This window comes from Lithobates pipiens, unplaced genomic scaffold, assembly GCF_037356315.1.
Source record: "Lithobates pipiens isolate NorthernLeopardFrog02 unplaced genomic scaffold, aLitPip1_a1.2 Scaffold_3, whole genome shotgun sequence".
NCBI classification, from domain to species: domain Eukaryota; kingdom Metazoa; phylum Chordata; class Amphibia; order Anura; family Ranidae; genus Lithobates; species Lithobates pipiens.
In genome coordinates this window covers 207,565,939-207,589,128 of record NW_027507790.1, presented here as the reverse complement: position 1 = coordinate 207,589,128, position 23,190 = coordinate 207,565,939, and the positions used below count along the sequence as shown (strand labels likewise).

The following is a 23,190-nucleotide window of genomic DNA, read 5'->3' as shown; positions in this document are numbered from 1 at the left end:
GCTAATCCCCAGTTGGCCCTTTCCAGAGATTGGAGACCTATTACGGTTTCCGAATTTAAGACCTTCCTGAGCCTATCCCTCCTCATGGGCATAGTTAAAAAAAAAAAAAGTGAGTTGCGGTCATATTGGTCCACTGACACAATTTATCATATGCCAGTGTTCTCTGCCTCCATGACCAATACACAATATGAGCAGATATTGCAGTTCATGCATTTCAATTACAATGAACTCTGTTGTCCTTGGGGTGACCCTGGATACGATCGGCTCTACAAAATTTGGCCCCTGGTAAACCACTTCAACCAACAGTTTGCAGCCCTGTTTACGCCAGATCAAGTGGTCTGCGTTGATGAGTCCCTGATTAAGTTTTCTGGCCACTTGTCTATCAAACAGTATCTTCCCAGCAATAGCGCCAGATATTGGGTCAAGATGTATAAGCTCTGTGACAGCACAACAGGTTATACATATAGTTTTATGGTTTACAAGGGAAGAGATAGTCACATGGAGTCTGAGAATTGCCCAGACTACATAGGGAGCACTGGTAAGATTGTGTGGGACTTGGTGTCACCCTTATTCGGAAAGGGGTGCTACTTGTACATGGACAATTATTACACAAGTGTGCCACTTTTTAGTCACCTTTTTGATTGTGGAATTGGAGCATTTGGCACCGTGCGATCTAATCACTGGGGCTTACCCCAACAGCTTGTAGAGTCCAGACTTAGACAGGGGGAGAGAGCCTGCTTGAAATGTAATAATTTGTTAGCATTGAAGTGAATGGATAATCAGAATATTTTCATTCTGTCCTCCCTTTACACAGATACAGCAGTCCAAATTTCTACGGCGACTGGTAATATGGAGAAACCCGTCTTTGTCCAGGAATACAACCTCAACATGTGAGGGGTTGGACCTCAATGACCAGTTGTTGGCACTTTACCCAATTATAAAGTGTAAATTATTGCGTTAACCCGTGAAAAGAAAAAAGCGAGCTGCTACATAAAAATGTGACAAAAATTCTAAACGTAGAGGAATGTGAAAACTTGGCGTTAAAAGTGATAAACAGTGGTAATAAAAACTGTGAATACTCAAATCAATAACATTCTGAGTCCCATCTATGTGCAGATAAGAGAACAAAAGTCCCAGGTAGGTCAATACAGACAGATGGCAAAGACCACCACGGCCAAGTAGTTGTTCTCGTGTGGAAACAGATAAGCTGAGTGTGTAAAACATCCAAGGAAATATATCATCCAATGAGATAAGGTTAATTACTCTTACCGAAACCAATGGGCCCGAATGTCAACGACAACAGGTCAAGCAGGCATGGATATCAAAATCAGCGGATCCACCGGAACGATCCAAGGGGTCCAGAGGTCACGCGGTAGGATCTCGATAGTGACAACAGCAACTGGAAGGTCGGTGAGCAGATCAAAAGCCGCAAAAAGCTCATATCCAGGAAGGTATGTAGTGAACAAAAAGGGAAGCTTCCAATATGCAGATCAAAAATATATGAATAAAATGTGATCACAAGTAAAAGCAATATGGGGAGCGGTGACTACCAGGACTTCTCCAAAACCAATAAATATATGCTTATATAAATTTTTTCTTTTACCAAAGACATGCGGCTGAATACATTTTGGCCTAAATGTATGACTAAAATTGAGTTTATTTGATTTTTTTTTTATAACAGTCGAAAATTTTGAAAAAAATATGATATATTCTGGCTTTTTCCGTTTATATTGCAAAAAAAAAAAAAAAAAAAAATAATAAAAAAAAAATAATATTAATAAATCGCAGAGGCAGTCAAATACCATCAAAAGAAAGCTCTATTTGTGGGGAAAAAAAATGACGCAAATTTTTTGTTTGGGTACAACACTGCATGACGGCCCAATTACCAGTTACACTAGTGCAGTGTCAAATTGTAAAAAGTGCTCTGGTCATTGAGGGGCCAATTCTTCCAGGGCTGAAGAGGTTAAAATAAATTGATGCAAAAAATTACCACTGATGCAAACATAAAAATTGACAAAGTTTTCAAACTCGGAGACCTGCTGGCAGCACACCTCATGCACCAACCACATACAGTCCACACTGCAATAAGTCTATGGGTATACACGGGCACTTCAACATTCAGTGGGATATGGAGGATGAGATTATTCAAATGGTAAAGCCACTCAATCCACAGAGACCAAAACCCTGCAAATCTTCCAATCAAAGGGTGTAGCAATCCGCAGAGTGCCGCTGAGGGTGAATGTTCAATTAAACCGCAATGGGGAGAATGTAGGCTGGATGGGGAGAGAAGGACGGAATGGAAATGGGAGTAGCTGGCTGTATCTTGAATAGGATCAATGGATAAACAGCAGAACCAGACACATAGCTTGATATAAATCAGCCCCACAACAGGGGATTCATAGCCAGATGTCGCTGGATACATTTTATATATATTCCAGATGTCGTTGGATAGAGAATATATAGATAGATAGATAGATAGATAGATAGATAGATAGATAGATAGATAGATAGATAGATAGATAGATAGAGAGAGAGAGATATTTTATATTGTAAGCTCTAACGAGCAGGGCCCTCTGATTCCTCTTGTACCAAATTGTAATGTAGCTGTAATGTCTGCCCTCATGTTGTAAAGCGCTGCGCAAACTGTTGGCGCTATATAAAACCTGTATATTATTATTATATATACACACATACACACATACACATATACATCAGTCTGCTCACCACCTCATGTCTCCAAGAAGGGGGGTTTGTTGCAAATCCTCATGCTGTGTGCAGTCCATGTTTGCCAGCACCTATTCCATAGTCCAATAGCCCAGAGATTGAAGTCCTACAAAGCCAGCCTGCTTCCCAAAAGTTTGGCAGGGTGAGTCAGGCAGGGTCACGGGAGTTGCGTGGCAACATCACGTTGACCGGTTTCGTCAGCCTATCAGCGAACTTTTTATTGCAGTGTGGACTGTATGTGGTGGGCATATGAAGTTGGTTGCCAGCAGGTCTCTGAGTTGTTTGACAACATTGTCAATTTTAATGTTTGCATCAGTGGTAGTTTTTTTGCATCAATTTATTTTAACCATATTCAATAAAATTGATTTTTAAGTCCATGGTGTTCCTTTATAAGGCTTCTTGGTGATCTCTAATGCCCATTTTTTCATAATCACTGTCATAGTCAGAGGCTATCACAGATGAGGTGACCCAGAATCAGGAGACCCAGGTCTTTAGTATTTTTAGTTCTTTAGATCTTTAGTATGGGACCCATGGTTCTCTGTGAGACCACGGTCTCTGTGCTGGGAGCACGCCAGGAGATATGTAAATATGCAGCCCCACTGAAAAAAAGTCCAGTCCAGTGGGGCTGCATATTGGCGTACGGTTTGCGCGAAGGGGTTAAATTAACCAGTTGCCGACCGCCGCACGCCGATGTACGTCGGCAGAATGGCACGGGCAGGCATAAGGGCTTACATGTACGTCCCTTGCCTCCCGCGGGTCGGGGGCCCGATCGGGCCCCCGCCCGGTGCCTGCGGCGGTTGGTTTTCGTCCGGGAGCGATCCGGGACGAGGGGGCGGCCATTCATTCATGGCCACCCCCTCGCGATCGCTCCCGACGAATAGAAATCCCCCGTGACATCACTTCCTCGCCTGTAATGTAAACACAGGAGAGGAAGTGATGTATTCTCTCCTCCGTGTCGGTATTTTTCGTTCCGACACGGAGGAGAGCGGATCGGTGAGTTGCACCAACACTCTACACACACAGTAGAACATGCCAGGCACACTCACACCCCCCCTTTACCCCCCGATCACCCCCCCAATTACCCCTGCCCCCCAGTCACAGTGACACCAATGTCATTTTTTTTTTTTTTTTTTGCATTGGTGTCATTTGTGACTGTAATAACTGTTAGGGCAGTTAGAGTTAGCCCCCTTTAGTTCTAATGTACCCCCCTAACCCCCCCAATAAAGGTTTAACCCCGTGATCACCCCCCGTCGCCAGTGTCACTAAGGCTGGGTTCACATTGCAGCGGTTTATGAGAACGAATGTGATTCGCACCGCACTGCAGTGCAAATCACATCCGATCTCTGTGCGATTCGAGTTCAGCCATTCGCCGCACCCGCCACACCCGCCGCACCCGCCGCAAATTCACACGGGACCCTTTTTTTGGCCCGCAGCAGAATCGGATCGCATGGGTGTTCACACCATGCGATCCGAGTTTGCAGATCGCACTGCGATATGCGAACTGATCTGGGGGTGTCATTAACATTTCACTGACACTCCCAGCAGTTCGCATAGGGCAGTGTGAACTGCCGCCGGGAGGCATGCGATGCGGGAACCCGCCGCGGATTTGCGGCGTTTCCGCATCGCTCCAGTGTGAACCCAGCCTAATAAGCGATCATTTTTCTGATCGCCGTATTAGTGTCACAGGTGACGCTAGTTAGGTAGGTAGGTATTTAGGTTCGCCGCAGCTTTTTATAGCGCCAGGGACCCCCATATACTACCGCATAAAGCCCCCTGATTGCCCCCTAGTTAACCCTTTCACCAGTGATCACCATATAACTGTTACAGGTGACGCTGGTTGGTTAGTTATTTTTTTATAGTTTCAGGGCACCCGCCATTTATTACCTAATAAAGGTTTAACCCCCTGATCACCCGGCGGGTGTCATTTGTGACTAATAACTGTTAGGGCAGTTAGGGTTAGCCCCCTTTAGTTCTAAGGTACCCCCCTAACCCCCCCAATAAAGGTTTAACCCCGTGATCACCCCCCGTCGCCAGTGTCACTAAGGCTGGGTTCACATTGCAGCGGTTTATGAGAACGGATGTGATTCGCACCGCACTGCAGTGCAAATCACATCCGATCTCTGTGCGATTCGAGTTCAGCCATTCGCCGCACCCGCCGCAAATTCGCACGGGACCCTTTTTTTGGCCCGCAGCAGAATCGGATCGCATGGGTGTTCACACCATGCGATCCGAGTTTGCAGATCGCACTGCGATATGCAAACTGATCTGGGGGTGTCAGTACCATTTCACTGACACTCCCAGCAGTTCGCATAGGGCAGTGTGAACTGCCGCCGGGAGGCATGCGATGCGGGAACCCGCCGCGCATTCGTGGCGTTCCCGCATCGCTCCAGTGTGAACCCAGCCTAATAAGCGATCGTTTTTCTGATCGCTGTATTAGTGTCACAGGTGACGCTAGTTAGGCAGGTAGGTATTTAGGTTCGCTGCAGCTTTTTATAGCGCCAGGGACCCCCATATACTACCGCATAAAGCCCCCTGATTGCCCCCTAGTTAACCCTTTCACCAGTGATCACCATATAACTGTTACAGGTGACGCTGGTTGGTTAGTTTTTTTATAGTTTCAGGGCACCCGCCATTTATTACCTAGTCTCACTAGTGTACCCCTAAATTTAGGGGTGTCTACTTTCCAAAATGGGGTCATTTGGGGGGGGTTTGTGCCATCTTGGCATTTTATGGCCTTCAAAACTGTAACGCCCTTAGAAAGCCTGAAGGCGGTGCTTGGTTTTCGGGGCGCGGTACGCGGCTAGGCTCCCAAAAAGTCCCACATATGTGGTATCCCCGTACTCAGGAGAAGCAGCAGAATTTATTTTGGGGTGTCATTTCACATATGCCCATGGCATGCGTGAGCAATATATCATTTAGTGACAACTTTGTGAAAAAAAAAAAAAAAGTTTGTAATTTTCCCGCAACTTGTGGCAAAATATTAAATATTCCATGGACTCAACATGCCTCTCAGCAAATAGCTTGGGGTGTCTACTTTCTAAAATGGGGTCATTTGTGGGGGTTTTGTGCCATCTTGGCATTTTATGGCCTTCAAAACTGTAATAGGTAGTGAGAAGTGAACTCAAAAATTTACGCCCTTAGAAAGCCTGAAGGCGGTGCTTGGTTTTCGGGGCCCCGTACGCGGCTAGGCTCCCAAAAAGTCCCACATATGTGGTATCCCCGTACTCAGGAGAAGCAGCAGAATTTATTTTGGGGTGTCATTTCACATACGCCCATAGCATGTGTGAGCAATATATCATTTAGTGACAACTTTGTGTAAAAAAAATAAAAATTTTTTTTTTTGTCATTATTCAATCGCTTGAGGCAAAAAAATAAAATATTCGATGGGCTCAACATGCCTCTTATCAATTTCCTTAGGGGGTCTACTTTCCAAAATGGGGTCATTTGGGGGGGTTTTGTACTGCCCTGCCATTTTAGCACCTCAAGAAATGAGGTCGTAAACTAAAAGCTGCGTAAATTCCAGAAAACGTACCTTAGTTTGTAGATATGACAACTTTTGCGCAAACCAATAAATATACAATTATTGACTTTTTTTTTACCAAAGACATGTGGCTGAATACATTTTGGCCTAAATGTATGACTAAAATTGAGTTTATTGGATTTTTCTAATAACAAAAAGTAGAAAATATCATTTTTTTTCAAAATTTGCGGTCTTTTTACGTTTATATCGCAAAAAATAAAAATCGCAGAGGCAATCAAATACCATCAAAAGAAAGCTCTATTTGTGGGAAGAAAAGGACGCAAATTTTGTTTGGATACAACATTGCATGACCGCGCAATTACCAGTTAAAAGCAGCGCAGTGCCAAAGTGTAAAAAGACCTCTGGTCATTTACCAGCAAAATGGTCCGGTCTGAAAATGGTTAACAGGATATGGTTTCCTTGGATTAGCCGAAGCATGGGATATAGAATTGTTTCACCATTAAAATATTAGTTGACAAACAGAAAAAAAAATAAAAATACATTTTCTTTACTTTTTTCCAGTAAATAAAAGTTATACTAATATTAGACTGGTCATGACGTAGTGCAAGTTAATGAAAGCCTTAAAATTATGCAGATCCCTGTCTTAACTTGTATGTAAATATTCCAAAGCAGGTCATATTGGAAAATTTGGCTAAACAACAAACAGCTTACTGTAAGAGATCTTTAAATTAACCATGGGTGTTCACAGATGTCAAGGAATTGTACTCAAGAAGCAAGTTTATACATGGACATAAAAGTGAGATTACAACTATATCTGAAGTATATAAACATCAAGCAAGAACGCATGTACATACGTGTATGGTAATGTGCAGATTGGGAATATATTAGTTTGGAGCAACAAAATTGACATTCCCATAAACCTCCTTGTATAATGGCTTTTGAGTTCCATGGCTTCCATGCATTGAACCATATGGCAAAAGTTCAAAGTCCATTTTGGACTTTCAGCTTTTTATAAGTTTAAGGCTGGGTTCACACTATGTGCAGCACAGGGCACAGCAAGGGGTCCGATGCATACCCATTTACTGTTTCGGGTCTGAATTAGGTCAGAATTTTTGCCTGAATTTGGACCTGAAAACGAGACAAAGATGCACAGGACCCTTCTACTGTGCACTCTGTGTCCGCCCCGGAGATGTGTGAACTGGCTCCATTGAGAGCCGGTCATACTTTCCTGTAATGCTAATTGGATGCGGGGAAACCTGCATCCAATTTGCAGAAGTGTGAATCCAGCAAAAGGAGCAAAACCCAAAGTAAATGTATGGTAGGTGCAGACAGGGTAGCAGGGTCTATGAAGGCTTTCTTCTGCCAAATTACCCTTCACAGTAATGAGTTTATCAAATTACCTTAACCAATTTTTCCTAACTTTTTCTTTTTTTCAGACGTGGCACTCTTTGAAAATATGCAAAATCTGAAAAGCACCCCAGTCAAAAATAGTGTTCCTCGTAACATTAGAAACCCCTTTTTCACATCATAGTTTACAACCCCCCCCCCCATATCCATCCCTATCACATCAAAATCTTCAGGCTCCCACCCTTCCTCCTTTCACATCACAGTCCTCATTTCTTCCCCCTTGTCAACCTTTCACATTGCAATCCTTCGTAACCCCCATCTATTTCACAGCACAGTCCTTACCTTACTTTCCCCCTTCCCCACTGGATTCCTTAGTAACCCCCAACCATTTCACATCACAGTGCCCACCTCTCCATCACATCAGAGTCCTCACTTTCCCTCTGCCCCATTTGTGAGGCACATGTTCTTAGAGTGGATTGTAGGGACATTACACTATTATTTACCAGAAGGAGGGGATGGTCATGGAGCGGGCAGAGCTGAAAGGCAGGGAGAGTGGGGGGGGGGGGGGGGGGGATCGGGGGGAAGAGAGGAGAGCTGTGGATCACAGAGGCACATAAACTGTCCACACGATGACAGGGCTCAGCAGCCATGATAAACCGTGGTCAGCTTCCAGGGGGTGGGCAGAACCAGACAGGGTCAACCAGGTATTTCAGGCGATACAGGGGGCCAAATTACACAGCACAGGGTTACAAACACTTAAACACATGACCTATGCACTGAAAGTAGAGAACATCTGCGAGAATATACAGTGTTATAAGTATTATCTCTTATAACACTTCTTCCCTCCAATTGTGACCAATTGCCAGGCCTGAGCACAGTCTAGTAAAAGGAAGTGCCTATGGCTATGAAAATTTATTACAAAAAGGTATGGTGCCTTCTATTTTAAAACTTTGGTAATTCTAATATTTTAACAACCAGTAAATGTACACTTTAAATCTTTAGAGATCAGTAAGAACAGACTACATATTTACAAGCTCTTCCAATCAGTATCCCAATAGTCGTTACTTGCCTCTTGTTCTTGCAATCATTTTTCAGATTCTAACTTGATTGCAATGGAATCAAGTGAAAGTTAGTGTCCATTTATGGGTACTTTTACTTACGCTATTGCAATGGCCTGGCTGCGTGTTGAGCATGCTCTGAAAGCAATTTAAACAGATGTTTTTAATCTGTTCCTAAATTCCATGTTTGTCTGTAACACCTTTTTAGGACTATATTTACTTCACTCTGTATCAGATAAAGGGGAAACAGGCCCCCAAAATGTTCTCTTTGCTATCTGTTGAACCACAGTTAAAAAAATAAAAAAATCCCCAAACTTTGCTGGTAATTTATCCAAGAGCATTGCGTGACCCACCATCATGTTAAAGTGAATGTAAACCCAGACTATGAACTTTTTTCCCTTTTGATTTGTAAAAATCCCATTAAAGGTATTTCCAATACCTGTTCAATCAGTGCACCAAAATACCTGTTTATTCTGCCAGAAATCAAGAGAAATTGCAAATCCCTATCTGCACCATTTTATCCAACAGTGTGGACCATAAACCACCCCCCCCCCCCCCCCCACACACACACACACACACTTGTGTTATAAGGAAGAGAGGGGGAGGTATTCTGTAGTCACAACACACTTCCTGTCCCAAGATGGCAACGCTAATCATCCACAGAGTGCAGCGAGTCAACCCTAGGACAGGATATGCGTTACTGGCAGGATCACCAGCTGAAAATAAAGGGAAAAAAAACCTGAAAACAGAAAATCTATTTATCACATCTAAGGACTGTAAAGCTGAACGATATATATTATAAAACATATATTATTTTCACTGAATAATCCTAAATAATAGCTGGGTATTACTTTTTTTATTCTCGGTTTAGTAATCCTTTGATTAAAGAAAATCAATAAAAAAATAAAAAAAAAAAGACAAAATATATAGACGTAAATATTATTGGTAAAACCACATTTTAATTGATTCAGAGATAGGGAAAAAAAAATAACTAACAGACCTGCCTTCATTTAACAACTCGTAAAACAATTGCCAATTAAATGTTGCTTTTAATGGATGCAGCTACACATTCTTTGACAAAGTAATTCTAGTACTGCTCTGTGTCCTCCATGAAAAGTGAACATGAATTGCACAAAACGGTCTAATTTACAGCATTCAGGTCTCTGAATGCCGACAACATTAGGATTTTCAGAGCCTGAAATTTAATGGCACTCCAGTCTTTGGCCCATGGTGACCTGACGTGAAGTAAATCAGCCAAACTAATGCGGGCTAACAAGTCTTTCACCCTGCGTGTCTTTTTTTCAATGACCTAGCCCCTGCTCTACCCTGTCTAGCCATCCTCCTTCAATGCCAACAAAATGGTCACTAGTACGTGGCCTTGCTGCTCATTAGATCACAGGTTAGTCAAGTGGAACCACCAGCAGTTCCCAAAGGAAGACTATACTTCAAGAAAGCAGGCCATGTCAAATAAAGAGAAAAAGGCAACCTAGAGAGCAGGGTCAACCAGATCACTGATCAAAAGAAAAGAGCAGAAAAAAAAGGAAAGAACATGTTTAATGCTAAAAAAAAAAAAGAAAAAAAAAAAAAAAAGTGCCTCATTTTGTAAAAATTTTGAGTACAGCATTGGCCTTTCTTTTGGTCAAAATATACCCAGCTACCACTTATCTTTTTATTAGTCCCTCTAGAAATGCCTGGAGCACCTGCAATTTTTTTTTTCTAATTGTTATGTCTGAAGGTTGCTATGCTCACTGCCTATGTGTCCATCAAGGAACAGAGACATCCTACCAAGGAACCCTACTATCAACAAATACAGTTAAAGTATATGTAAACTATAACTACATGACAGTTTTCAAAAGCACTGTGTAGCAAGTGCCTTTTTTTATCCTTTGTTGCATCCCATTGATGTTGATCTCCTGCAGCCTCTTTGCAACAGCAAATGGTCTACTTGCATGTACTCCAACAGCTGCAGGCTGAGTTTCCTCAATAGTGACGACAGTGAACAACTCTTAAGAAGTGTCTTAGCGGGCAGTACATGTAGGACACAAGTTCAAGGGGTGAGACAGTGGGCAGTATGTGCAGGAGACAAATGCTGGTGTGCGACAACAGGCAGTATGTGCAAGAAAGCCAGTGTAAAGAGTATTACATGGGGCAGGGTGTGCAGCAGAGGAGTACGAAGGGTACGTCTGTGAGAATTATGTACATAAGGGGAAAATGTACTAAAATTGGTGCACACAAAAATCTGGTGCAGCCGAGCATAGTAAATGGGCAGGCTGGATCATGTACATGTACGTCATTCAGCTTGTTCAGCGTTAGGGGTGCGCCATCACTGGCTGCAGAAGGATTTTGTCAGCAGGTTCTGGCCAATGATTTAAGGCTGAGACCTGCTGATGGGCTGCAGCCAATCACAGCACAGAGTCCTCTGTTTACAAACACACAGGGCTCTGTACACATAGCAGCAATCTGGCTGTTTTAAAAAAAAAAAAAAAAAAAAAAAAAAAAAAAAAAAACAGCCAGATCTGTTTATAAAAGCACATATTACACTTGTTAGGCACACAGTTAATCCGCCACACTATCACAGTCCCACTATAAGTTGCTGAGCAATGCCATTACCAGTATAGCATTATAGCAGTGTAAAATGACTATATATATATATATATATATACACATATACATATATATATATACATATATATATATATATATATACACATATACACACATATATATATATATATATATATATATATATATATATATATATACACATATACATATATATATATATACACATATACATATACACACACACACACGCCAACATTTGTAGATGCTGCAACTTTCACACAAACCAATTAATATACATTTAATGGGATTTTCTTCATGTAGCAGAATACATTTTCCTCTAAATTTATGAAGAAATTCGTTTTTTTTTAATGGATATGTTTGCTAACAGAAAATATTGTGATTTTTTTTTTTGGTCTTTGAGAGAGATAATATCAATATATATATATATATATATATATATATATATATATATATATATATATATATATATATAAACTGTGGTGACCAAATACCACCAAAAGAAAGCTCTATATGAAAGAAATGATAGAAATGGCATTTGTATACAGTGTTGCAAGATTGAGCAATTGCCAGTTAGGCTGCATTCATACCTGAGTATCGGTTTCAGGCGGGAAGTCACCCGATTTTTGCCGTGATTTTGTACAGGTCAAAAGGTCACCAATTTAAAAAGCTGAAAAGCGCCTGTAATCTGCCTAAAAAGAAGCTCATGTACTTTTTTGAGCCTCAGGCGTTTTGCTTCAGGCGACAGAACGCTCAGATGTGAACAGGGGCCATTTAAATGAATGGTATTTTACTTGTTGGGCGTTTTGGAACTTTTGAGATGTGCGTTTTACAAGCTGAAAATGCTCAGGTATGAATGGGCCCTTAAAGTAGCACACTGCTATATAGCAAAAAAAGCTCTGGTTATGAAGGGGGTAAAACTTTCTGAAGGTAAAGTGGTTAAAAAGGAAACTGGGCAGACTGACAGTAAGCTAAAAATACACAGATATTTGGCATGGTTCACAAAATAAATGAGGGATCATTGCGTATTCACTGGTGACTTGGTACTGAAGGATTATCGCACATTTTCAGAACTGTTGCTCAAAGTCTAAAAAGCATACATGGGGTACCAAGTAATGAGGGGATAATCTACATGAGCTGGGTTCTGGATGCTGAAAATTTAACATGCATGCCTGGGGATGGATAACTGAGGAGGTAATGCATATGGGTTGAGGGACCAGACATTGAAGGTTTACCGCTTATGCACAGAGGAATAGGCACTGACTGGATACGAAGGGATGAATGCTTATATGTTAGAGAAAGGTCACTGAGGAGCTAAAGCACACACACACACACACACACACACACACACACACACACAATTCATAATTGAGGGATTGATGCATTAAATACACACTGCAGACAGGTAACCAAGGGGTAAATGCTTCTAGGGAAACTGATTACTGAGAGTTAACTCATATTCACCTTGATTGGTCACTGATGGGACTGTGTACTGGAGTATCATCGTAATGCTGATATGGATACTGGGGAGTGATGTATGTGTGTTAGGGGCAGAATACAGGTAAGAAACCTATGCATGTCCAAACACAAGCCTGGAATACATAATAAATAATGAGAAAATTACTTTGCAGAGGGAGGAGTGGCAAAGACTGCTGCCAAACTGATCTTGAGGCTAGGTTCACACTGCTGCGATGCGGGAACGCTGCGAACCCGCTGCGGGTTCCTGAATCGCATGTCTCCCGGTGGCAGTTCACACTGCCCTATGCGAACTGCTGGGAGTGTCAGTTAAAAGTTAATGACACCTCCAAATCAGTTTGCACATCGCAGTGCGATCTGCAAACTCGGACAGGAATCGGATCGCATGGTGTGAACACCCATGCGATTCGATTCTGCTGCGGACCAAAAAAAGGGTCCTGTATGAATTAGGGCCGGATGCGATGCGAATTCAGCCATACTATCTATATGGCTGAAATCGCATCGCACAGAGATTGCATGTGATTTGCACTGCAGTACGGTGCGAATCACATCCGATCATGGACATCGCAGCAGTGTGAACCTAGCCGTAGTGTTGATCTTCCATACCTTGTCTGGGCTCAGCACTGCCTATGGGGGTGAACATGAACAATGTTCAAATATATGGTTTGTGTGGTGGATGAGTGATCACAAAAGGAGCTTCTGGAAGAGAAACTGGAAAGTGTGTGCTGGAACAGAGACACAGGGAAAAACCAAACTTCTGTGTACGCTAGACGTGGGATCTCACTGGAAAAAAGTCTAGTGTGTGTGCTGGAGGTGGGATCTCACTCGAAAAAGTCCACTGTGTGTCTGCTGGAGGTGGGATCTCCCTGGAAGGGTCAATGTATGTGCTGGAGGTGGGATCTCAATGGGGAAGGACTACTGCATGTGCTGGAGATGGGATCTCAATGGGGAAGGACTACTGCATGTGCTGGAGATGGGATTTAAATGGGAAAGGACCAATCTGTGAGCTGGAGATGAACTCTCACTGGGGAAAGACCAAGAGGAGGCTGATTAGCACAGTTGCAAAGTGAAAATAGAACTTAGAAATCATAATATAGGACCTAGAATATTTTACTGCTGAGCTGATAAAGTAGATTACTTATGTTATAAAATAATGAATTGCATATCTACTCTTGAAAAAACATTCAAATAAACCACCAGTGATAACCTAAAGGATTACAGATCGTGGCAGTGTAAAGATCCAATCTAGTATAGATCTCTGGCTATCAATTGTGCTCTTAGCTCAGTGTTTTAACCGTAAATAAAAGGCAAATTTGTCTCATGACACAAGAGCAGACTAAAGGCGCATGAGAACACTGGGCAAAAATAAAAAATAAAAGATTTCGGAGCGACTGTCTGATAAACTATTTATGCGTACAAAGATTTCGAAGGGAGAAGTACAAAAATGTTTCTCATAAGAAAAACAGAATGAATGATTTTTTTTGTGTAATATAGTATGTGTACAAAACAATTGTGTGACCAAGAGCAGGCATGCTTGGAAACGAAAGAAAACAATACATTACAATACTTCCAAAGTTTAATTCGGTCTTACAAGACTTTTTGTAACTTAAGTATCCTATTGCTTTTTGATATGAGACTAGAATATAAAAAAAGAAGACAATCATTCTTCCGATATTCGCATCATGTCTACTAGGCTTAAGTTAAGGCATAAATCACTACTATTCTTATCAGTGTTTGCACTGCCATGTATTTATCTAGGGAAAAAGTCAGGGATTTTGTCATTTTCTATTTAATGCAGGACTCCAGCCAAACCCTCGCTCCCCTCACTCCTAGTGCTGTGGCCAGATGAAAAGTCCTGTGACCTACATTTCCTGCTTAATCTTTCTGGATTCAAAATTTTTTTGGACCTTCTACTCTTTACTGCCCAGACTACTTTCCTTATGACTATATGGAGAGGGTAAACTGGAAGCTCAGCCCCCAGCAAAAGTGTGGCACAATCTCCCAAACAGGGACAGAAAAATCTGACAGAGGATCTAACCCTTCCTAAATCCATAAAAAAAATAAAAAAATAAACATGGTTACGTAGTAAGTCATTGTCATTACAGCAACAAACCAAGTCAAGAGTTCTACTAATCCCCTGGACACTGCAAGACAATTATTCGTCATGGTGGCTCCAAAAATTTATTTTGCGTTATAACTTAACACTCTGCACACGACAGACACTCGGCAGAAAAAAATGTTCTTGGTCTACTTGATGAGCTGTTATGTATATACATTTTTTTTAGCTGGTGACATAATCCCTATAAGTGCAACATATGATTTTCTGTATCTTGGGTAGCTAGATAAGCCAAATTTGACAAGGTGATGGAGCCATCTGGAAATAAAAGACAAAGTAAACGCGTAAAGAAGTCTTAAAAAAAAAACAGCTATAATAAAATAAACACTTTGTGTCAACTGAGCATGTGCTCTACATATGTGGAAGTGAATGTTGTTTACCCCGAACATATAGACTCTACCATTGATCCACAGAGAATGTGTGACCGTAAATTCACTGCATAATTTAGGGAGCCTGTCTATCCTGATACCACTATTCATTCTGCCGACAAGAAAGGAGAATGCCTCACCATTTATTCCTTAGAAGAGTTGCTAAAAAAGACCACACAGATTCATTTTAGGAAGATATAATAGGCACAGACTGCCCTTGACATTACCTTCATTACGACAAGTTTGTGCGGTCGAGTTGACATTCAAACTGCTCTACAAAGGTAACCTCTGCAAGACCCGACCAAAAGGGAAGAGAAAAAAAAAAAAAAAACCCTTTTCCTTTTTCAATGAAGAATGGAATGGAGTATCAGAGATGCAAAAAGGTTCAGTCTGAGTGCTTCCTTTTGCTACTTATTTAGTAGGGAACTTCATAAAAGACATTCAGTTGAAAACATTTTAGAAGTTCAAAGTAGTCAAATCATACTAGTTAAAGAGCTCGACTTGGGGGGAAAAAAATAAAAAGAATGAAAATCTGTAATGGTTAAAAGGTTATAAAATTGTACACATAGCACAGTAGAACATAACCGATACATGCATGTGTTTGTGTCTGAATATTATCATAGACACAGATAATGGGGGGGAAAAAATATTTAAAAAAAAAAACAGGTTGGTAAAAATTTACTTGCATCAATGCAAGCAGACAAAAACCATATTTAAAATTTACAAGGGGCCAAAAGTAAACTAAAGCGACAAAGTTTAACCCACTCACTATACAAATTCTGGAGTATTTAAAATAATAAATAAAAATATTGCTCAGATATATATATATATATATATTTTTTTTTATATATATATTATATGTGCAAGTCATAAATGTATGGCCTTTTGCACACTGCAGCTTGAAAAAGCTCAGTACAGTGGGGTTTTTTTTAGTGATCAAAAATGCAGCCCATTGTTTACAAAGTGACTGTACACACAGGCGCATAAACAAACGATGCGAATTCTTGAGTGGAAAAAAATAAAAATAAGAAAAATCTGCGTTCCCCGTCAGTATTTTGTGCTGGTACACACAAAATGCACACAGATATGCACATATGAGCATAGATATTAATGCATTTTCCCTAGTAATTTATTGTGTGGAGGCGAATGCGCCAACAACTCATATATATATACACGAGCGAACACAAACACCTGAAATTACGTCCAAAAAAGCAGATGCTCAAACATCAGTACCATGTGCAAGAGGCCTAAAAAGTATACGCAAAACCAGAGTAACATCAGTGGGTAGATGAAGGCTTTTATAATAGGTATAGAAGAGAAATACGGATTTAAATAATTCATAGTCTCCCTAAATGCCCTCTTTGGAATTGATCACTAGATTTTTTTACATTCATTACATAAAGGCCGCTTAAACCCATTATAGTGTTGGCTATTATGTATGTTGGTTTAGAACAAAGTAATTTAGTGCAAGCTTAGAATATGCATGGTATTTCATATGCTGGGATAGAAGTAATTGTGCTAAGGGCTCTTTCACACTGGCGGCATTGCTTCCCACCTTTTGAAAAGCAAACTGCGGTGGATGGCATTTCAGTAGGGTGGTATATCAGCAGTTGGCAGGCATAAAAGACATGATCCTGGCACCTCCTTAATGTCCGCTTAAAAAAAAAAAAAACACACACACCACCATACTGCAACTGAGACAAGCTTTTGGCTCACAGTTGCGGCATGCTTACAATGATCTGAATGGGCATGTATGACAGGCGGTGCCACCTTTCAGACTCTTCAGACTAGGTTAAAATAGCCGCATCATGTGTACAACCCTGTGGGCTTTAGTTGAGTGGCCTAGAAATGGTAAAACCACTTAGCTGCCTGTTCTTACTGCCTTCCAGGTGCCCGCGTGAAATGGCCCCAAGCGAACATGTTCCATAGAGTTTGAAATTACAACCACTGCAAGGTTTACAGTGCTGTTTGGTAGAGTCACCCTATTGTGAGTGTAGATACAAAAACAAGCAGCGAGGCTAAATCTTTCAACACGGATAACCGATTCAGTGACAACTGTCAAAGAGGGGACTTCCCCATCACCTTTTGCTGCATCTCCAGAAGAAGTGAAGGGGAAAACTTTTCAATTGGACAAAATTTAAAACATGGGATTTAAACTCCTCCCTACTAAAAACCTAAAAAGTACATATACTTTAAATCTATAGGATAAACAATTAACGCATAGAAAAAAAAAAAAAAAAAAAAGTTTAATAATGGCCTTATACCAATGGGGGAAAGAAGCTACAGTATAAAAATAAAAATGTAATCTATTTCCTTCCCTGATAGATAAGGTTACTTTGAGACTCAAATGACTGCAAGCTTCACAAAACACACAGCTCCCAAACAAGAAAAACAAAATCACGAGTTCATAATCTGACCATCTGCAGTGAATTAAGGCTGAAGCCCATTGTAAATTTGGCCATTATGCTTTGCGCTATAATTTTTCCCATCTCTTGTCATCAGATTTGAGTCCAATGGAGACATCTTTTACATTTGTCTGTACAAACCTCTCCTTGGCAGGAAGAGCACCTGAACTTTGGTCTTGCGTTCTTCACAAAAAGGATTAAGTGAAGAAATAGAAGAAACAAATTCACAATAATATTCACAACATTTTATTGAGTTTGTTAGACTATAGTTAAATACAGTAGATCATTGCATCTCGCCAAGGACAAATGATTTCTTGGATGAGAATAAAAGTGGTACTGAAGGTTCCAACACAAACTGTAATGGGAAGAAACTGTAAAAGACAATACTCCCTACAACATGGTATTAAGTTTCACGATGCAGGCTGAAATGTCATTAATGTTGTAAAACAAAATAAACTTTTCGTATGGTGTTGACATGGGTATACGATACAGGATTTTTTTACCCACATGTTCAGTCAATTTTAGGAGGATGATTCACCATTGCGCTTCCAGAATATAAAATTAAAGTTGTATAAAAACCTGAAGTAAGTTGGATTAAAAAAGGCCAAAGGATATCTAGAATTATTACCATCTAAAAAAAAATTGTTAATCAGTTTCTTGCTATGAGGTTTTGGATATCTCCAAGTACTGTCAGAGAAATGAAAAGACTGTCACCTAGCCTCTAAACTTTGAGTCACTGACCCAGAAAAAGCAAGCATTACAAAAAGACATAAGATTGAAGACCACCTGATTTGCAATACACCATATCCTAGCTGGGGACACTAGTCTGAGACCATCTAGCACTGGAAGATCTCTTGGGATAAGTAGATATAATCAACATTGTGAGCTTATGAAGTTTTTGATGAAGCTATCAAAGTTGGTTCGCCACACTTTTCAGATATTTATTTGTAAAAATTATGAAAACCATTTAACATTTCCTTTCCATTTCACAATTATGTGCCAATTTGTTTTGGTCAATCACATAAAATCCCAATAAAATACATTTACGTTTTTTGGTTGTAACATGACAAAATGTGGAAAATTTCAAGGGGTGTGAATACTTTTTCAAGGCACTATAGCGCCATCAGTTTGTACAAAATTAAGAGAGATGTTTCGGTTTCAGAAAAAATAAAGAAAAAATAAAGAAAAACGTATATATTCATCTAAGTGTACTCAATCCAGTGAGTCACCAGATCTCTGCTCTGCCCCTCCAGCTCTCACTGCAATGCTAAGCTGCGCAGGGGGCGGGAGCAGCTTGCTGAGAGGTTGATCCTGCTGCCAGTCCAGGACTGGATGGATGACTGTACATTCAGGATCTTTCCAGAGCCTGGACTAGCTGAGTGATGTCAGCCGACAGCGGGCTTTAGCCAGGTGTTGGCTGAAAATGGGTCACAGGAGTGCAGAACGAACTGCACTTTCTGCGACCTACAGGAGAAGTATAGCCAAAATAGATTTGGCTATACTTCTTTTACGGGAGACAATGCAATTCCATGCAAGACTAGAGAGAGGGCCCTGCTTGTGAGCGCTTACAGTCTAAAAGCTATTTGCATACCTTCAGTGTCAACTTTAGTTTCCACTCTGAATAAAAGTGAAGAATTAAAAGCTTACAGACCTTTCCATCATCTTACTTCTAGACATGGGGAATATTTCTCCTAACCTTGGCACTTTGTAATTTGCCATAACTGCAGACACTACATTACTCATACCAGTTGTCAAAAAACATTCCCTGGGCCCTTAAAATGAACGTGTCACAAGAGAAGCATGGAGGCTGTAATTGCTGGCCTGACTTCCGAAAATGGTAGGTGCCTGGGTGGCAACCATTATTTCTACACCCACATTTTGTATCCGTCAACAAAACAAAAAAAAGCCATAGCCTCCATGATCTAAAATCCATTAAAATGTAAAAAGCATTAGACTCTTGAAGATTTCTACACATCTAGTTACTATTTCTGTTATTGCAGGTATTATTGCCCCGATAATTGTATAAAACATTTAACCAATTTCTTTAAGTGCTTTCAACAGTCCAGCTAGAAAAAACATTGTTGAAGATTTAAGAAACTTTACCCTTTTTAGATTGTAGGGATATTTCCTTTCACTTCCTGTCTCAAAAACAAAAGGAACAGGTGTAAAATCACCCCAAAGTGAGAAATCCTCTTTGCGGACACTACATTAGGTCTCCACATTAAAAGATTTCTTGTTTATTCAGGTTCTGGTGACAACTCAAAATGTGGTATTTTCACTTACTTTCCATTCCATTGACAATGGTAACCAGACAAAGAGGAACTGGATAGCGTAATAATGCTTATTACTCACAGGTTAAAACAAGTTAAGCTGCTTACATTGTAGAGTGCCCTCCCTGGCACTAGGAAAACTTGCATAGATTGTTTGAGGGAGCGCCATTGCTCTGCTCATGCTCTAGAGCCACTGTGCGTTCCACTAGCCGATTGGTGAAAAACTAAAGGCAAGGACCAGAAGTGGCATGACCGGTGAACTACGCTTCAATGTACGTTTTGCCATCTGACATCATCAGGAAGCCTTGGCTAAATCCTTAAACCAGTTAAACGTTTGTTACACTGAACATTCAGCTGCAACTCTTTTTCAAGAAAATTATGTAGGGCACGAAGGTCTTTTTTTTTCCCCTTTTTTTATTTTTTTAAGGTGTTGTAACTGGATAGGGATAGAAGATTCACTTTTCCTTTTTTTCCCCATGAGCCAGCAGGCCGTTTTAAAAATAAATAAAATAATAATAATAGCGTAACCCTCCATCCACACAAGTGAGGTGGACAGAGCAATCCACCCTCCCAAATCGAAATTTGGCTAGTTCCTGCTAAACCGGTCGAATCTCAATCCATCTACAGCCAGCCTGACTCAGTAATTGGGTAATAAATCAGTTGCATAATGTTAGCGATTCATTTAACAATGAAATAAAAAAAGAAGATGAGATAGAAAGCAGCAGAGCAGAAACTAGAAACTATACACAAGCTTGCAAGGATATACAGTGTTCAAGGTTTGTAAATCACAAGACTGGCTGAACAGAATTCTAGAGCCAAACATACCCCCATACAGTATTTGTATTTTAACTAAGAATTTGTTTGGCTTCACATGGAGATGCAGCACGTAACTCACAGATTTTTATTCTGCTATAACACAATCAGAAAAAGGAATGATACCATTTTTCACCAATTAGGATGGTTGCAAAATAAGGATGTCAAAAGAAACGGTCTGCTCTGAGCAGTTCAAAAATCTTCGAGGTCAAACAATACAATAACTTAAAAATACAAAAGGGAGTTGTCAAACTATTCATACGACAGGAATTTCTTCACACTATTTTACCGCATGATAACGTTATATGGCTGCAGACAGCTGCCAAAACGCAGTTTACAATGTTTGAAAGACTCCATTGATTTATAGCGAGGATTTACTGGGTGACAGCTTACTGTTGCAAAGGAAAGAAGACTGTGGTGTTTAAACTGATGATTTTTTATTTAAAGCTGCACTCCAGGTCGACATCAAAACCCATAGTATAACATTGCTGCCCTCATCTGGTTTTCTCTATGTTCTCTAAGTTTTTAGAAGAGTGACCCGCTTCTAAAATGACTGCAATGACTTATATCCTTCAGTCTGATGGAAAATGGAGAAGAAATAGTCACCTATAGGGAAACACAGACTGGCACCAACTATGTTGGAGTTGGGACACTCTAAACCTGTGGAGGGTTAAGGGAATGGCGACAAGTCTGACTCTGACCCCTGCACATCTGTTGGACTGAGTGGCTGTGCATAAGATGCTTGCCAAACTAGATCTATTAAGGGTCGGAATAAAAAGCTTGCCACGCTAAATGTGATACTGTGCACCACAATAAAATTCAAAATCAAATCATAAGTCTATATTTAAGTGTATAAAAATATGTGGTAATAGGCTCAGCTGAATGACAGAATCCCCATTGTGTCAACTAAAAAAAAACTGTGTTCAATCAGAAATGGCATTACCTCGTTGAACCCGTGTATGAGAGTTGGAGTGCGTGTGAATGGCCATAACTGCCTTGCATGGTCGTAGGAGCTGGAGATTTTTTTCGCCTGCTGGAAAGGGCCTTTCCTCACCACAGATAAACGTATAGGAATGGGGCTTTATGAAGTTCTTACATTTTGTTCACAACAACGGTTTTTAAAAATGATGCCTAGTTTTATTGTGAACTCCAAGAATTATCTGATTGCTATTGACGCCAATATATATATTGAAGAGTGTGAAACATTGCAAAGTTCCAACCAAGCAGCGTGGGTCGGACCCCCTTATGATGAATCCCAGACTGATTTGACTCTGTAGTGGGGTCTATCTGTTCCGGTAAGAGTCCACTTCTCATGGTTGGCGATGGTCCACATGGTGATCACAAAATCTGGTTGAACACAATTTTTTAATCAAAACTCTGTATTTTTTATACACAGAAATATGGATTTAGGATTTGATTTTGGATTTTATTGTGGTTGCACAGGATCACATTTAGTACGGCAAGCTATTCATTATATTTGATATATAGTGTATGTAACTATTTCTTGCCAGCAGCTTGATCCTTTAACCTACCAGCACGCTTTCTATTATGTTTTCGTACTATTGGAGGATCAGCATCTACTTTCTCAACTGAGATGCTGGGTCAAAGATGTCTTCTAGATGTTATTATATGCCAAACGAATCAGAAGAAGTACAACCATAAATGTGTGCATGTGTGAAGAAGGTCTTAAAAAAAAAAAAAAAAAAAAAAAAAAAAAGTGAAACCAACCAATGGAGAACTCTGCAAGTCTGGTAAAACTCACAATAACCACAGTGACATTTTTACATAATAAAATCTCAGAAGGTTGTGGTTTAAGGATGGACTCATTTAGGACTTAAAATCCGAAACAGCCCCAGTAAATTAAGAATCTGATTGGCTGAGTATCATTACTAAAAAGGATCTTCTCTCTCTCGCTCTCTCTCTCTCTCTCTCTCTCTCTCTCTCTCTCTCTCCTCCCCATCCCATCTAATCCTCCCTTTACTATTATGCCGAGCTCCCTTCAAAATACACCCTCACCTGCCCAGTGGATCCTGCAGCAACTCATTGCATGGGTGTGACAACCTGTGTCCCGTGCTACTATCTTGGTCCTCTTTAGTTAGCTGCCTGCTCCATACTCAGGCAGCCTGGTACCCCAATGCAGCTCACCTCCTAGGTCGTTCTCTAAATAATAAACTTCCTGGGATATGTGATGGGGAACATGGCTATTGGAAAAATACAGAGGGGGCAGAGTCATTAAAACGAATGTCTAATCATTATGGAGTGAAGTTCCACTTTACCTCCTGAAATCAAAGTGAGATCTTATAGGGAGCATTTAGAAACGTCAACTGTGCCTAAGCAGCCATTGTAACATTTTACAGAATGTCTCGAATGCCTCCTGAATAGCAGTGCATTTCTTATTAATAGAAACTCCTGAAGTGTAAGTGGGGGGGAATGGGGAAGGGGTGTAGAAAAAGTGGTGGTGGGCCATAGAGAAAGTGGTGGTGGGATAAGGAAATTGGCAAGTGAGGATGGTACACCGAGTTAGGGGGGAGTAGCAGATATCTACAGTT

General features: G+C 40.6%; 1 protein-coding gene across 2 annotated transcripts in view; it reads right to left on the bottom strand.

Moving 5' to 3' along the window:
* The window catches only part of ARL15 (ARF like GTPase 15), a 476,807-nt gene that overhangs the window by 224,414 nt on the left and 229,203 nt on the right, over positions 1 to 23,190 (bottom strand). The gene's annotated exons all lie outside the window — the stretch shown is intronic.